Below are 18,135 nucleotides of genomic sequence, written 5' to 3' on the forward strand. Positions count from 1 at the left end.
GCTTGTTGAATAAACTGTACATCTGTCAGTATTCCTGTCAGAATAGACTGTAAGGGAAAAGGCAGTATTACAAATACTGTGTTCAGTTTTCGGTCCCTAACTACAAGAAAGACATTGAGGTGCAGGAGCATGTCCAGAGAAGGGCAACAAAGCTGGTGAGGGGTCTAGAGCACAAGTTTTATGAGGAGCGGCTGAGGGAACTGGGATTGTTTAGCCTGGAGAAAAGGAGGCTGAGGGTAGACCTTATCACCCTCCACAACTATCTGAAAGGAGGTTGTAGAGAGGTGGAGTTAGAAATCTTCTCCCAATGAACAGGCGATAGAACAAGAAGAAATGGCCTCAAGTTGCTCCAGAGGAGGTTTAGACTGGATATTAGGAAGAAATTCTTCACCCAAAGGGTTATCAAACATTAGAACAGGCTGCCCAGGGAAGTGTGGAACCGTTATCCTTGAAGGTATTTAAAAGACGGGTAGACATGGTGCTTAGGCACATGGTTTAATGGTGGTTTTGGCAGTGTTAGATTGATGGTTGGACTCAATGATCTTAAAGGTCTCTTCCAACCTAGACCATTCTATGATTCAAATATACACCACCCTTTAGCCTTCAAAGCTTCTGTTTTGAAACAGCAGAAAATAGTATTTATTTATAACATACTTATTTAATTATTTTGCATCAATACCTAAAGGATCTGTCATCTTTTTCTCCAGTAACCATCTTTCTTATTCCTCTGTTCATTCAACAAGTATGTAAGTATAGTACTTGTTCCAGATGCACGCATTGTCACTGAATGAGGCATTTCTGTAATTAGGAGCAGGGTCACTGTTTTAGTGTGCTTCTCTGCCCCCAGTTATTTACCTTGCTGAAAGACTAAATGCATGTATGATCCTGATAAAAACAGTTGGAGATATGTTTATCTTAATAACAGGTTCTCTTTCCATGGCTCTAATGCATTTTTTTTTTTACTAGTTACTATCTTTTCTAGTTTCCTATTTATGCATAAATCTACTCTGCCAATATCTTTCAGATTCTAAGGATATCACTAGCTATCACTACCTTTAGTTCTTTTTTTCATATTAAGAACACTGTTACCATCTTATTTCAAACCAAAAATCCAAAATTGCTGTTTTATTATAAAGATTCAAGTCAGAATCTCACAGTATTCTGCCAAATTCTCACTCCAGTCCCAGACCCAAATCAAAATCTTACCAGAAACTTGGTTAGCTTTTTTTTTCAAAAGTTTGTACAAACTCATGTTCATTTTGCTCAGGAAATTAGGCTAATGAGGTATATGCCTCTTGTGTATTCTCCTTTTATGCAGACTGTGTTTTTATAACAATGTAAGTCTGAAGTCATCTTTCCTGCCTAGGCTAACTGAAAAACATGAAACTCATTAAACTCTATTACAAACTAAGACTATCTTCAGTTTTTCTGGTACACTCTGCCTGCAAATACAGAATGACAGGACTGTCTGAATCCCTTTCAATTGGTCTCCCATATTTAGAGTTTAAATTTAATCTCCCATATTTAGAGTTTCTTGGAGTTTTTAGCTCTTCCATTCTTCTCTCAGGTTATTTTCTTCAGCCTGGTTTTATTCCTGGTACTATGTGCTATTCCATTATCAGGTTGCACCAAAGAGTGTGAAAGACTGAAGCACCTCTAATTGTTTCACCTTCCTACAGTCTCTGCAGTGTTCCTCCTGAGTCTGCCTGGATGTTAAACCACCTGCAGGTTCAGATCCAGTGCCCTACATAGAGAATCACTCTCGCCATGATACGTGTAGAAGACACTTGCCTGACTATATTCCTACACTATCTACTTCAGTGTTGCTAAGATCACTAGAAAAGTTAAACTCATGGAGCTGTACTCCATGACTTGAGTGAGACTCAGTCAGACTGTGACTGGGTTCACGGGGCACGTTGTCTGTGTTTCTTTTGTCAGTGTACTTGTAAAACAGAACGGGAAGTTCTCAGCTGCAGGATAAAGCAAAACTGCTGACTAAGTCAGCAAAAATGGACTTAGGCAACAAACTGATGCTTTTAAATAATATGAATGCTCAAAAGCATCCCGCTAAGTTTCCCGCAGGGAATCATATCCTAAAGAGTCAGTGTGCTATTAGATGCATTGTGGATTTGCAATGTTAATTAGAAAAATAAAAATAATGAGCAAATCCCAGGCACAGTATAAGATCTGAGAAACTGACTGAGCACATGTATTTCTTCAAGGTTGAAGAATAGTGAGGAAGGGCACAGCATTAAGAACTCATTTTGCATTTGAACACTGTCTCTCCCAGGGTGTGAAATGAATCACACACCCAAACTGTCTACCTATCATCAGCTAACAAACAGGGCATCATAGAATCAGGCTAGTTCAGTATGTTCCTCCTGTTCTCAAATATAAAAGCTAAGTCAATAATTACTCTGCCTCTACCTCTGTATTTTTTTCTTTCACAGCAGACTGAATCCATGTAGTTGCATTGATGTCAGTCCCACCGCTAAACCCTTAATCTCTGTCTACTCACTTTGTTTCATGCAATGCCAAAGAGATCAACCCTTCAAACAGTTTTGAGGTTTATAGGCGGTACAAACTTCTGGTTAGGACACTGGACCTTGCCTTGGCCCTTCCCTCTTTTTCTGAAAGAGCTGTACTGATTTGGCAGCTGTCAAAGTCCTCAGCAGTCCAAGCCAAAAAAGCTGGGTTGGCACATTTCAAGATACTCATGGTCTCTCTAAGGAATATTTTGCAGACTAGCAAGTAGGATCTGCTTCTTTTCCCAGCAGGAACTGTCTCACCAGTGGTAGGTATCATTGTCATCTTGAAAAGTCTTGTTCTCCATTTCTAAAAGCAGGTATGTAGCAAGTCAACATTCGTTTCCACTCAGCATGTACTCGGACTTAGAGTGTGGCAGACACCAGGGAAATTTGCAAAGGGAGAACAGGGTGGCAAATGACTAATAGTCCTTCCCTTGTATCTAGTTTTTCAAAAGTTTGAACACATGCCAAAGTCAACAAAAATCCCATGGTGCTTTGAGAACATTCCATTTGATCTGTAGGAAGTTTGTATTGAAAGACATTTTGTCTTTGTCAAATTTCTGTAAATGTTAGAAATGTTTTGGTCAAAATCTCTGTCCAGTTCTATCAGGAATATGTGATCTGTTCCTGCCCTTGTACTCACAACAGTAAGTATGCCATGAAGCACCTGGGGAGGAATAACCCCAGGCACCAGTACATGCTGGGGACTGATGAGCTTGAAAGCAGCTCTGCTGAGAAGGACCTTGGGGTCTTGGTGGAGAGCAAGCTGAACACGAGCCAGCAATGCATCCTTGCAGCAAAAAAGTACAACTGCATTAGGAAGAGCATTGCTAACAGGTTGAGGAAGGTGATTCTTCCCCTCCACTCAGCACTGGTAAGACACATCTGGAGTGCTGTGTTCAGTTCTGGGCTCCCCAATACAAGGAATATATAGGCTTACTGGACTGAGCCCAGCAAAGGGTCACAAAGATAATGAAGGGACTGGGGCATCGGGCCTACAAGGAGAGACTGGGAAAGTTCACTGTTTAGCCTTGAAGAGAGAAGGCTTGGGTGTATATACAGATATGTGTAAATACCTCATTGGAGGTGGTAAAGAAGAGTTACCCAGACTCCTCACAAGTGGTGCCCAGTGAAAGGACAAGAGGCGATGGGCACAAATTTAAACACATTTACATTCCATCTGAACAGAAGAAAAAAACTCTTTTTTGCTGTGAGAGTAGTTAAAACAGATTGCCCAGAGAGTTTCCATCCATGGAGATATTTAAAATGTGCCTGTATACTGTCCTTGGCAACCTGCTCTGGCTGACCCTGCTAGAGGCCATTTAGCTCAATGACCTTCCAACCTCAACAATTCTGTGACTCTGTAAAGCACATGAGGTTCTCTTCAAAGGCACCTGTCACTGGATACTTCCACCTATGCCATAATTCAGAAAACAGTGGGAGCTTTGGGGAGCTCTCGTGAAGCAGCTTTGTTTCCCTATTATTTTGCCTAACTCCAGCCACATGACCTGAATGTAAGAAGGCTAATCTGTTGCTGTGAGTGTTCCACTCATCAGCCAAGTCTTAACACACAATACTGTTATCTGACTTATGGGTCCAGTTGTCAAAATAGAAATACCTATTTTACTGGGTGTCAGTGTCGGTAGGATTTTATTTTCTTCTTATATATTTGAAATTTTAGGAATTATACAATTGCCGTGGTAGAGAATAGCAGAAATAATCACTTTCTTCAGACACTGAATGGTGAACTTTTCCTCCTTGTATCCCTATTAAACTTTTTCCAGTAGTCATTCCAATTCCATTTTCTAATGGAGATTTAAAGAAACTATGCTTATATCCAAGCATATAATATGCATTCTAAAATAGGTAATGATGCAGTTAAAGGCAGTCTTTAGAAACATAGATGTCTATAGAATAGAGACTAAATTAAGAGAACAGACAAGAAGAGTGATAGAGAACTCAATTTTGGAATAGAAATTAAAGTCTTTAGAATTGTTTTCTTTTAGGTGTTTTCTTTAATCTGTTTTTGAGAACTTGACTAAGAAACCTTCCTTGGCACTGTAATTGTTCTACATGCTTTTCTTGTATCTCTGCTTTGTGTTTGTGTGACTGTTTATAGTTTGATGACCTTTATTCATGTGGAATAATTAATCTCTCAACTCTGTTATTACTTCCACTTGTTAAATTTCTGGCCTATCTTGAATATCCATGAGTACAAAGATCATAATTTTCTATCTGAAGTCCATTACCACACCATTTGTCTGTTTTAAGGAAATTGCATCCTTACAGATTCCTAGATTCATTTAGGTTCTGTGAGCACTAACATGAATCTTTATCCAAAATTGCAAATGATCGTGTTGAAATTTGTATCTAGTTTCTATTTTTCTAATAATTTGGCCCCAAACCCTTCTTTGGCACTTCAGAATGTGATTCTCTTCCATCTGTGACAGGAATGACCTCTCCCTCCCCTACGTTTACCTGACATTGGATATCTTCCAGCTATTGTTAGAGGTGTGTAGATGAGAAGTTTCAAGGAGTTCTAGATGAGAGCTTAGAGGCATTCTAGATGCGACAGCAAGTATAAGGAACCTCTGTCCAGAGTGACCATTCCTTGTCATGGGCTTAGAGGTCACAAATGTGAAAGAAAGCAAGTCTTATCTATGCCCCTGCATGATACAACTGCAGAGGAAGGCAGTGGCACTACAGGTCACATATAACTAGAAGAAAATAACACTGACTAGCACAGAAGAAAGTGTAGAGCGGGATTCTACCCCTATGTGGAAGAAACTTCCCTAATACTGATTTTACTACATGGAACAGAGTGTTCATCTAGGTTTGATTAAGAACTCCAGAAATTGCAGTGTTTCTTTAACTGAAAGGTATTTTTCCCAAGTGGCTCTAAAGTTAGATAAAACAGACTATACACTAAAATATAGAACTGCTGGTAGCCTTCAACAGAGTTTTCATGTGACAGCTGGAAAGAGAACTGTGCTGATCTTTGTGAAGCTTTCAAAACAGGCCACAGGTGGAACTGCTTGCAATTAGAGTGCTCTGTACAGCACCTTCTATCTTTCAGTCCTCCCTCACTAAGCCATAAATAAGACTTATTCTCGAGTATTATAAAAATTTAACTATACAGAATAAGGAGAAAGAAATTAAAAATATTAAGGTTCTATTTTATTTTACTGTTCATGTTAAATATAGTTTTCATAAAAGTCACAGACTCTGAGACTATGCTGGAACAGCACAATCTACTTTCTTGAACCACATTTTTTTCTTCCAATTTATACCACAATGAACAGTTTGTTTCCATCTAGCTCTGTGAGTTTATGTCTTCCTAAGAGCTCCTGTAGTCTAGTCCCTCCATAAATGTGCTCCTACTTGTTTAAAGAACAACACTGTTGCATGAAAAGCTAAGTGGAAAGATAAAGTGAGGGAGAGTCTTCAAAATGGGATCGTGTTTTTTCTTTCAGAAGTGGCAGAGATTACAGCCAAGGCTGTGGTATACTAACAAGATATTTGTTCAGGAATGGTAAAATCTTACTGCCAAGATGGTAGTGGTCCAAGCTACAAAACAAAGTACAGACTAGAATGTTCCCAAGCTCAGAAACCATCCCAGACTTATGGTGCAGAAATTCTAGTAGTTATAATAAAATGTTGAACTAGAACTGATTCTCCATTCGTTTGCAGTGTTTACATCAGTGTTATTTAACTGACTACACCAATGTTAATTTTTTATTTTCACCATTACAAGTCAAGAATTAGCACAGTGGCCTGAAGAATGAGACACCATAGATAAAAATATCTTGATGAGCCATAATGAATGGAAACACATTGTCATCAGATCTAGTCAAATAGGCAAGAAATATGTAAGAAAAGTAGTTAATTTGTTGAGTTTGAAGATGTTAATGAAGTGGTCCAGAGACTGCTATGAGAGATCAACTTCAAAAATGGGATTGCCTTAAAGTAAAAAAGTAGAAACAGCAGTTCATTATAGTCTTAATTTCTCCATATACACTGCCTCTATCAAACACACCACATACATTGTTTTGTGTCAAGTTATTCTGGAGGTATAAGCCCTGCGGTTGCATTCTCTGCACTGCTGAGAGTGACCCAGCATATCCATTAAACCCCCTTAGTTTCAGATAATATCAATATAGTATTGTGCTAAGGCTCTACTTTGCATATTCCCTCAAAGATTATTATTAATCATTAAGTCATTCAATTTGAGGATTCATTTTTCCTTATCCCAGCTGTCCTAAATGGCAGTAAATTCAGATTCTCTGTTAGTGATGCATAGTCTGAGAATAGAGTAAGTGTTCTTTTTAAAGTAGACCTGGGCAAATAGTATGTAAATAATTCATTATTCCAGAAATCTCAGTCCAACAACAGTGTTTGGTGCTTTGAGAGATTCTAAGACAAACTTCAGAATCTTCTTTTGGTGTGAAGATTTCTTACCAATGACCGTTGTCTGTACTCGGAAACACAGACCCACACATAGATGCACCAGAGTCTGTCTTTCCACAGCTGAACATTTGCATGACAGCTGGAAAAAAAACCATGAAGAAATTAATAATTTGAAAGCATTTTCATACAATTTGTTTGTTTGTTTTTAAATTGCAGAGTAGATCATGCAACACAGGTGGACGCTGCAGCAAATGTTTGCAACATTCACAGGAAACATAGCATTCCTAGGAAACATCGCATTACAATGTCAAGATTCAGAACTATTTAAGCCTTAAATATTATCCTCCTTGTTATTAAATATTATCCTTATATTTATATTATAAAAATAAGCCTTCATAAATATTATCCTTAAAATTTTTATTAGAGCCTTGGCTAGGCGGGACTACAATTATTCTGTTCTGAGGGTAAAAATAAAATAAAATTTCCTCAAATCAACTGTCAGACATTGCTTCCAGCTGGAGCACTCATGATGTGATAAAATTAGAATGCTAAGAAAACACACTCAACACAAATGGGATTGATTTAAAAGTCAGACTTCACATTTCAGCATCTCTGATGGTATCAGCTGTGCTTCTGGTGTGTGATATCTGCATGCGGCGAAGCATGCTTCTCACAGCGGAACTATGTGCCAAGCAGAAAACCTTTCTGTGGAGCAGGACAGGCCTAAGGACATATGCCTAAAGGTGAGTAAGCCTGGTGTTTCCTTAAGCTCTTTCAGCATTCGCTAGGTTCACACTAGGCTACAGGACCTTGGGCAAATGTCAGTGGTGAAGCTTCAATGAAGGGAAAAATGAAAGCAGCAGGAAAAACAAACATTGAAATTAAACTATTCAATTATAATGAATTGATGCCCTCATTGAGCAAGAAGAGTGCTGATTCTTCTCACTGACGCAAGATCGATTATCTCAGTCTTCAAATATGTAAAAGGTTGTTACAAAGAGAAATGTAATAAACTGTAGAATGGGAATAGGATAAGATGTAATAGTAGAAGATATAACAGACTTCAAAAGTAGTAAGGAAGAACTAGGTTAGATGTTAAAAAAAAAAAAAAAAGTCTAACAGTTCAGTTTGTGATAGATTACCCTGGGAAAGAAACTCCTTGGGAGACTGTAAATCCCTCAGCACTGGAGAATCTCACAAACAGGTTGTACAAACAATTGTCAAGAATTACTTGATACAGCTGATCCTGCCCTCAGCAGGGAGCTGGACTATACAAGCTCTTAAATACCCTGTGTTTTTATGAATAACAGGTGGGAAACAGGGACAAACAGAAATATTTACCTAACATCTGCTGGTCTAGGATATAGGCATACAGACAAATAGTTTTTAAAAATATTTTTTCTCCAAGTAGAAACATTTAAACAGCTGGAACTTGGTAGAACATGGCATACAGAACAATGAACTTTCTGCAAAGCCAGAGCTAATTTATTGGCTACGAGACCTTGAAAAATATGATTACGAGAGACTAACTCCATTTTAACGGAGTGAGGGTGATTGGATTTCCAGCACTAATACTTACCAACATGAAGCTTAAGCCTAGCAGGATCTTAGCACTGCTTATAAGGGTAAGTAACATAAGTGATTTTCGTTTCATAGGGGATGATTCTTAGCAATGTGTCTTAAATAATTTCAGGGGATATCTCTGGGATTTTCATGGTTTGCTGTAAGTCACAGTCATGTCAGCGAATGAACAGAGCAAAAATTACGACCTTCCACAAACAAACAAGTTGAATTCAATAAAAAATAACACTGGACCCCTAAATAAGCTAAATTCATACTCAATACTGGGCAGAGAGTGACACAGTTGGGGCAAGGAAAAAAAGGGAGTATGAAAGTTTAGTTAGATTTTTAAAAGAATAAGGTATATTTCTCATAGTATGCCAGTAATGTAGGATACTGGAGATTTAGTGTCACTGGGCACCCCTAAAAAGCGCTTGTCTGAATCTACAAACGTTTGAAGTTTCTCTGTCCTGGGCTTTTGCCATAATTACTTGCTCATTAAGAAACAAAGCTTCTAAACAAGACTAAAGGAATAACCAAACCCCTTTATCTGAGTGTTTGTAAAAATGCTGGACAACTGGCTCATGCGATATTAAGAATGAAATCCAGTCTTGAAGAGGTGTCCAGGGAAATAAGACCCTGGTCTACGGCTAGGTCTCCTATTATACAACTTCTAGAGTATAGCACTGTTAAAAGTCTCACAGACTTCAGCATGGCTGGCATTTAAATGTGACTTCTTAAATCCTTCTTCTGAAGTCCATTTTTCATTCGATATCAATGTTGCTCATAACACGAAAACTCTTCTTCAGGTAACAGACATAGCAGGCAGTGAGAAGGAACTAACTTGTACGCTATGGTCTAGAGCCCATCTTTGACTCTGTCTCAAGTAAGAAATGGGACAGAGGGTCATTCAGTTCCCTCTCTGGAAGTCAAAGATTCTTATACAATAACTTGTTCTGAGACCTGAAATAGCAATGAACATCCTTAGCTAAGTGAGACAATCCTCGCCAGGCATATTCATAGAATCATAGAATGGTTAGAGTTGGAAGCGACCTTAAAGATCATCTAGTTCCACACCCCTTGCCATAGGCAGGGACTCCTCCCCCTACACCAGGTTGCTCAAAGCTCCATCCAGCCTGGTCTTGAACCCTTCCAGGGATGGGGCATCCACAACTTCCCTGGGCACCCTGTTCCAGTGTCTCACCACCCTCACAGCAAAGAATTTCTTCCTAGTAACCAATCTAAATCTACCCTCTTCCAGTTTGAAACCATTACCCCTCATCCTGTCGCTACACTCCCTGATAAAGAGAGCCTCCCCGTCTTTCCTGTAGGCCCCCTATAGGTACTGGAAAGCTGCTATAAGGTGTCCCCAGAGCCTTCTCTTCTCCAGGCTGAATAAACCCAACTCTCTCAGCCTGTCTTCATAGGAGAGCTGCTCCAGACCTCTGATCATCTTTGTGGCCCTCCTCTGGACTCACTTCAACAGGCCCATGTCCTTCTTTTGTTTTGGGGCCCAGACTGGACCCAGTACTCCAGGTGGGGTCTCATGAGAGCGGAGCAGAGGGCAGAGTCACCTCCCTTAACGTACTGGCCATGCTTCTTTTGATGTAGCCCAGGATGTGGTTGGCTTTCTGGGCTACAAGCACACATTGCCGGGTCACTTTGGCCTTTTCATCAACCAACGCCGCCAAGGCCCTCTCCTCAGGGCCACTCTCAATCCATTCTCTGCCCAGACTTGTGCTTGGGATTGCCCTGACCCACATGCAAGAATATTCTGAAATAATACTTTTCAATCATCCAGTCTAGGTTTCCCTGGTGCATCACACACACATGTAAGTCAGGTACCCATTTCTGCATGTTTTAAAACAGAAATTAGAAGCAAATACAGGAAAAAGAAGGAGCTGTCACATGAAGTGTATGCTTTTGGCAACCAGCCTTTCACATGGGTTTTGTATGGATGTGTTTCGTTTTGGTTTATTTTCCAATTATCTTCAAGGTTCTTCTCTCAGTTGGATAAATCCAACTGGTAACTTTGCACATTTTATACTTTACAAAGAGACAAATTTTGGGCCTGAAAAAATTGCTATTTGCACTAGCCAGTAAAGTTAATCTTTTTATAGATGCTTTAACGTATTTATGAAACATATATTACTAAGAGGTTTCCGCTGACTAAACAAAAGCTCGAAATCTTGTTAAAAATCACTTCATGGCACTTAAAAGCAAGTTCTATACTAATGTTACTGCACTGGATTATTATCACACAAACGTACTGAGTTATTTGCACTTTTAAAATTATTTTTTTTAAATGCTGAATGTACATGTGTGATGATCAGAGATGCATATATTTTGATGAGATTTATCTAAGAATTTTCTTACAGTGATTTTGTCTCATGAAGGAAGTTGTATTGCCTCAGACCCCAAATTATTAGATTCATATACCTTAGGAAAAATGTATGTACTAATAGACAATCACACAGAATTTTAAATCTCTTAAGCAGTTTTCTCAGTGAGCTTAAAGAGAGCAGCAGATCTTTGAACATTTTGACAAGAAAACCCACTATCCTGAAAGAGAGGAACAGATTTGTTTGAATATATACAATCCATAAAAAATGAAACCTCCTTAGATGAGCAAGAGTTTAATTTTTTTCCCCCACAAAGACTTTGACAGAGTCAAAAAAGAAACAGACTTTCAAATGTTAGGAAAAAAAATTGAGAGCAACAGTTTTCTTTTTTATGTTTAAATACTGCAGATCTAACCACCAGGAAACAGATTTTGTTAGCTTCAGATACAACCACCGGGAAACAGATTTTGTTAGCTTAAAAAGAGAAGCTGGAAAGGTTTGTTTTCTCTCTCACACAGATACACAAATAGACACCAACAATCAAAAAAGCCAGAGTTTGTGTTTAATTGTTTAAGTTCCCTAACCAAATTCTTTTATTTCTTAATTCTGCCACAACTAAATCCTCCCTGACCTTCTGAAGCAGAAAGTGACACTGGATCTGGACTGTACTGACATCTTCCAAAGCTGGAGGCACAAGGGCATTCTCTGTTTCATGCATCCTCTTTTTTAACTGCTCGATACCCACAGCTACAGCCACAAAACCAGGAATAGCTACTGTAATATAAGAGCCCTGTTGTGTCTCAACCATACAACCTTGACTAAAGGTGCTCAGCAACCAGCTACCTCTGCAATTTGCCAGTGAAGTGACTCTATATCTGTATCTTTCTTCTGAAAATATTCTGTGCTCCCCACTGCGTACAGGCAACTCCAAAAACTTCAGAGAGGGACTAGACTAGGGTTCTACTTCCTTTAACAATCATTTCGGAAAATGCCCACCTCAATCCAAAGGGCAAAGTAAACTTCAGTCCTCTCTGGCCAATGGGGGACAATTCACTGGCTGTGAGTTTATTCTTATTCATATAGCTTTCTGGTGCACTTATACAAGAGCCAGGCATTTTAAGAACTTAAGGTAGGTTACCCTGTTTTAACTGTTGGCAAAGCACTCAGACACAGTAGGTTTGAAAGCACAACCCACTCAAACATGCTATTATTAGAACCAGGTGGGAAATAATTTTCCCAATTTGGGAACGCTTTTGAAATGAAAAAAAGAAAAACTCTTTCCACTATAAATTGTGACAAAAAGTAAAAATCTCCACAAATGCTGCAAATAGTAAATCAGTGTAAATCAGTGGAAGTATTTTAGCTACTTCTGATCTGCTTTGGTTTAAGCTTCTTTGATTGAAGAATTGATTTACATATTCTTTACTGTAATTCATTAAAAGTTTAAGATGAAAAGTCATTCTGGAATAAGAGATGTAACTCTCAATATAGAAGAAGTTGAAATGAGAAACTTTCTTGTGGATAATTTAGCAAAATTTACCTCATCCCAACTGAAAAAAAAATCTATTCCAATTAAAAACCTTTTTCAATAGAAAAGTTTGGCATCTGCAAATTCCATCCAGCTCTAGTTACTATTGTTATATTCAATTGAGGATGGAATGCCAAAAAATGGGACCCACTGAAGTGATCAGATTGGGAAAAAGGATTCAGAAGATGCAGATGTGGTAGAAAACGCACTGGGAGATAAAGGCTTTGGTGAAACCATTGTCCTTATAATGATACTGATTAATAATAATTATTCCTAAGGATAAATAAATACATTGGTGAAGAGCTTCCACATTTCTTGAAAGCATCAGACTCATAAAGTTGTCATTTCCTCTTTCCTTTAGCACTCATATGCTTGCTCACAGAAATTGGTCATGACATGGTATGATCCCAACACGGTGGAGATTCAATTTTAGAAATAGCAACAGCAGAATCTTCAGCATTTCGGACTCAAATTGCTTCATAAAACCCTGAATGAAAAGGTGGAAACTGTATAGGTTTATGTGCTTACTTTTTAATTTCAAAAAGAAGTATAATATATGACAAAGCCTATGAGAGACTGTGCAAAGAAATGTCACCTTTGAAATGTGTCTGTAAGTGCATGAACATGAAGGAGAACTTCAGTTCAGAATATCAGATATCTTGTTAATTCCATACTGCTGGGGAGTATGCACAGGAGCTTCCCCCATAACCACCACTTTCTGTGCTAGGCAACTTGATGAAATTGAGTAAAGAACCACACAAATAAAAAAACTTCCATAAACAAGCAACTTCTGAAAGTTTTTTAACAAAAACTCAGCGTGGCTGTCTATATGCATGTTATGATTATTTGTTTGGCTGCACAATATCACATACAGAATATAAGGTCAAATTCACCTGTGACATAGGAGGAAAAACTTGATTGAGATCAATAGATTATGATCACCTGTGCTGGTGGTAAAACTACACACACAGTTCATGCACTTTCTTATTATAGAAAAGACACAGATACTGTAAAAATCAGGGTGTGCAGCTTCTTCACTTTTTATGTTGTTCCTCTTTCAGATACTCCACAGATATTTATGAGATGTATACTTAACAATAATATACTTAACTAGGCAATGAATTTTCATTGCCAAGACAGGATGGCCTTATGGCACAAGTTGTAACATGTTTTCAAGTGTGGCAGTGTGGGTTTTCTGCTTCTATGATGAGCCTTGCTCACATTTTTCTAGTTCTTAGTAGCACCATTACAAGAGCAGCAGAGCAGGATACCTTAACTCAATTTACAGTGGAACTAGGATCTAATAGGTGCGTGCTCCAGTATTAAATTGATTTCTGCCCTGGGGTATGGTTATGATGTAAAGAATAGAGTTAGATCAAACAAGCCAGAATCAAGGGCATAATTACCCCCACAAATGCAAAGGTAGGTATTAACTAAACCAGCTAAAGCTAAACATGCTGTCTGATTTTTCGTACTATTTCTTTTCTTTCACATTGAGGAAAGGAAGACAGAAAGGTTTAGTATAATATCAGAGTAAGAAAATTGGCTTTTAAAAATCATTTGCTGAAGATTGTGCCATCAGACATTTCTAAGATGACACAAGGTTTCACAACAGCCGATGATAAATAACAGAGTAGATATTCTTCAGCGTAAGTATTTGAAAAACTGACTGCTGTAAATATGTCTAAAAAAAGACAAATGAATCTGACATGCCATAAGAAATATCACCGTTTCTGTACTTACATCTTAAAATATTTTCTAGCAGCCACGTCAGTGTTTTGGAAAGTCTACATCCTTTTAAGCAACAAAAGATTCTGGTTTTTTATGCAGTAACTCTAATGTGGTTCTTTACTGTTATTCTGCTAACATCCTGATTTTTATACTCTGCAATAATCAATCATTCCCTGCTAGATAGAAACGTGCTGTTTCTAACGTTTTATTTTTAACAGCATGTTTCATAATAGATCACATTCAATTCCATTTGTGAGCTCCCCAAAGCCCAAAATAGCTGTAAAAGATGGACAGTTTCTGGGTAAGAAAAATACTTTGGCTGAGCATGTTTACAAGTTGGAAATATTTAATCCTTAATAAAACAAAGGCAAACTGCTGTGATACCGATAATTAGAGCTCAGAAACACTGAGGCTGCCTAAAGAATACTGGATTATAGGTACAGAAGTTCTGTCTATTTTTTGATAAATCTTATTCAATTCTCTGAATGCTAATTTGAACCAGGAGGCTAGGACTGAAAGCATGAACAGCTATTTTTAGCTCTCATTCCCTGGGTGAGGATCAAAGCAGGGGCTACATAGACTGCAGTAAATGGGACTTATAAAAAATTAGGATGGGGATAGTCATAAAAGCCAGAAGTACATATCTAGCATGGAAACGTCTGCTGTAGACATATGGTTCTTAAATTGTCCTAAGTAGCTTAGATGGCTACTGCAATAATCCTAAATTACACTAAATGTATTGTGAGAATAAGCAAAGAGGACATAATACTATTTGAGATTGCTGAAAGTTCATCAACAGGACAGGCCATATTCATATTTTACATGTGTTTAATAATACCACAGAGATCATCCAATACACCTTGACTATCTAGGATTCAATAGCCTCTTGATTTGTGTGGTCATCCTGTATTTCAGTATATTTCATGACAAAACACAGAGGCAAAGGAACAATTCACTACTAAAACTTTAGAGTCAGTTTCAAGTCTTCATACCTGGACACATAAAACAGGTTCAGGTTTTCAAAAAGGCCCATTCTGTTTGGGAGCTGAATACTTTTGAATTCTGATCACTTATTCTGGTGCTAAAAGTGAGCTGAGCTGAGTTTTATTGATAATTTATGACCTACTTATTAGGGATGAAATCAAAAAAAGAAAAATGAGAGCATATGTGGAAAATTACACCTAAGTACTGGTAGTCTAAAGGTGTGAAGTGTCCAAAGTAATGTGTCCTTCCACTATAACATATTACAAGTAATCAAAAGGTAGTTAATTATATAGAAATGCTATTGACCCGGAATAGTAGTTACTGGGAATAATAAAAAGAAAGGATGACAACTTTAACCCTCTCAGAATTATGGAATGCAATTGCACCCCATACAAACATTTTTAAAACTAAAATAAACGTGTGTCTGATAGAAGCAGGTAGAGTTTTAAGAATCCATGCTGCAGCCTCACCAGATTAAAAAAAAAATGCACTGTGTCTAGGATTAAACAGAAAAAAAATGTCATTTTAAATATACTTGTAATGGGTAATTAGATACTGATTTTTTTTTACTTTCTCTGATGCTGTCTAAAGGATGCTTCATAGCAATTGGCTCTAATTTCATTGGCTCATCCATAGGTATCCTTTTGGGACTTGTGTAACAGAGTCTGTGAAGTACATTTGAAAATCCCGTCTCCCAGATTTGTAGTCATGGAGGTGACTTTTCTGCAGATGTTCAGCATTCACAGTATAAAAATGCTTTATTTCTACTTTTCAACTGTTTTTTTTAGAAGTGATGAGGAAAGGAAAAAAGAGAAAGGAAAGGAAAACTTAAACTACACATTTGTGACGGAGTTCTTTCTTTCATGCCTTACTACTCCACTCTCCCACCTCTTATTTGCAGCTCTTTAAAATCAGTATTTGGGGATATATTTTCCTACTGCTTAACACCTCTGCAATGCTTTTTTGCCTGGTAGACTGATCAGATATTTTACAAAAGTACTTTAGCAGAGCAAAGCAAATTATTTTCCCCAGAGCTGTCTGCTGGACTTGTCAATGGCAAAGTGTCATGTTGTTAGCAATTATTTCCATGTGATCATAACAGCTCTAAAGCATTTAGCAAGCCACTGTCTTCATTTACCAATGAAGCATTTAACGGAATGTTTTTGATGCATGCACATGTTTGATAAAGGTTTTGGACATTTACAGCAGTCTTACAAGTGCTTCCGTGTTTTTTATGTGACTTCCCAGATCTAGAATATGCTCCTGGAAAACTCAGATTTGAGCATTTTAATGAAACAGGAAAACTTGACTTTATATTTCCCTCTGACAAAAAGAAAGATAAAGTAGTCTATCTCTCCTTGTTTTACACATATGAAATGACATAATAAATTGTATATATCAAATCAGGAGAGGCTGACAGAGCACAGAGTGGGTCTATGTATGCTATATGTGAGTTGTGGGATACAATGAGCAGCAAAAAAGCAGTGTATTCTGAAAACCATAATATTTCAGTTGGAGGTTATTGAAATGAGTCTGAGTGCAGACTACTACCTAACTGTTTCTACTGTGATAACAAGGGACATTGAGGCTTTTCTAGAATGGACCTATCAGCTCCTTTTTGCCCCTCTGACCATTGTAGCAGATAGGTTAGACGGAGTTTGCATTGTTTTACCAGTGATGCATGTGAAATTACAGTCAATGTATAATCTGGTTGGAAGCCCCTACATTGTGTTTCACTGTTTCAAATACATCACGCCTCTGCAGGAACACCCAACATGCGCATTTGAAAGCCAAGTTGATGTACATTTGATTGAGTATAAATGTGTGTTTGTGGCACGTTTCCCTTGCAGGAAAACACACTGCCCTCTTTTGAGAGGCACCCAATTTACAACTCCCGATTCCAGTATTTTGACAATAGTGGCCATACAGACCACATGGCATCCTCATACTGATTCTATTATTTTTTTTTTTTACATTTCCATGAATCCATAATGTCTATTTCAGGACTTCTCTTCGGTTTGCATCAGATAATCTAATGAAGTTTTCTTTTGATATTTTGCTGACATTTTCTTTCCAGTGACCATAGATAAGCTCCTTCTAAGTCTACAAAGTGATATAAAACACAAGGAAACTTTTCTATCATTTAAAAATTTTGCTTTATATTTACGTAGGCATAATATAAAGCTTATGTATAGATAATATGCATATAATATAAATTTAACATGTGACATTTCATAGCTTACATAAGCATTCTTTATATTGCAGCATTGCTGGAGGGAGGAAATAAAACATTTTTGTTTGATCTGTTTTACTTTTTAATTGATAACCTTGGCCATTTGGGAAATAATTTAATGGAACTGCTTCTGTAAGGAATCCAGGACTTCACATAACTACAGGATTGCAGACCTCTATTCCAGTCAGTTCTCTCTAGCTTCCTGGTGTTATCCTGTGTGATATGTGTTAACATATCAATAGTTTAAGATCTAAAAAAATCTTCATACTGACTTCCCCTTTCTGGACCATCTGTTGTCCTCAAATCACATATGCAGTTTACTTTTTCCTCCAGCTCTACATTTGTTTCCACAGTCAACTTGGGCACCAAACTGAGAAGCAAGTGATAGGATATAGGTACCTAAGTACTTGATTTCTGTTGAAATAATTGTATGATTGTATTTTGCCAATGATGCAAACAGAATTCTCAGGCAGAATGAAAATCATATTTTAATTCTCTTGGCCAGAGCATCAAGTCAGTTTCAAATACAGCGCACTGTTGTAATACTACTTTTTTTTTTTTTTTTAATGCTGTATAATGCTATTAACACAGACCTAAGGAAAATATTTTTAAGCTCTTTAAAGATAAATTATGAAACCATGCATCAGAATTGTGCTCATACTCCCACAACATTGCAATCCCTATATACACAACAGCAGTGCGTAGGTAAAAGCACAGTCATTATACACTTTGTAACCTTTTCTCAGTTTAGAAAATACAGATTAGCAAGTAAGGAAAAGAGCAAGCACAGCAGTTTCACAGACACATTACTGTGTCAAGTTC

At 37.7% G+C, this 18,135-nt stretch overlaps 1 protein-coding gene across 1 annotated transcript in view; it reads left to right on the top strand.

The window, feature by feature from the left end:
- KCNH7 (potassium voltage-gated channel, subfamily H (eag-related), member 7) overlaps positions 1-18,135 on the top strand; it is a 255,356-nt gene that overhangs the window by 65,277 nt on the left and 171,944 nt on the right. The window lies entirely within an intron of this gene.

This window comes from Charadrius vociferus, unplaced genomic scaffold (genome assembly GCF_000708025.1).
Source record: "Charadrius vociferus isolate BGI_N301 unplaced genomic scaffold, ASM70802v2 scaffold161, whole genome shotgun sequence".
Classification (NCBI taxonomy): domain Eukaryota; kingdom Metazoa; phylum Chordata; class Aves; order Charadriiformes; family Charadriidae; genus Charadrius; species Charadrius vociferus.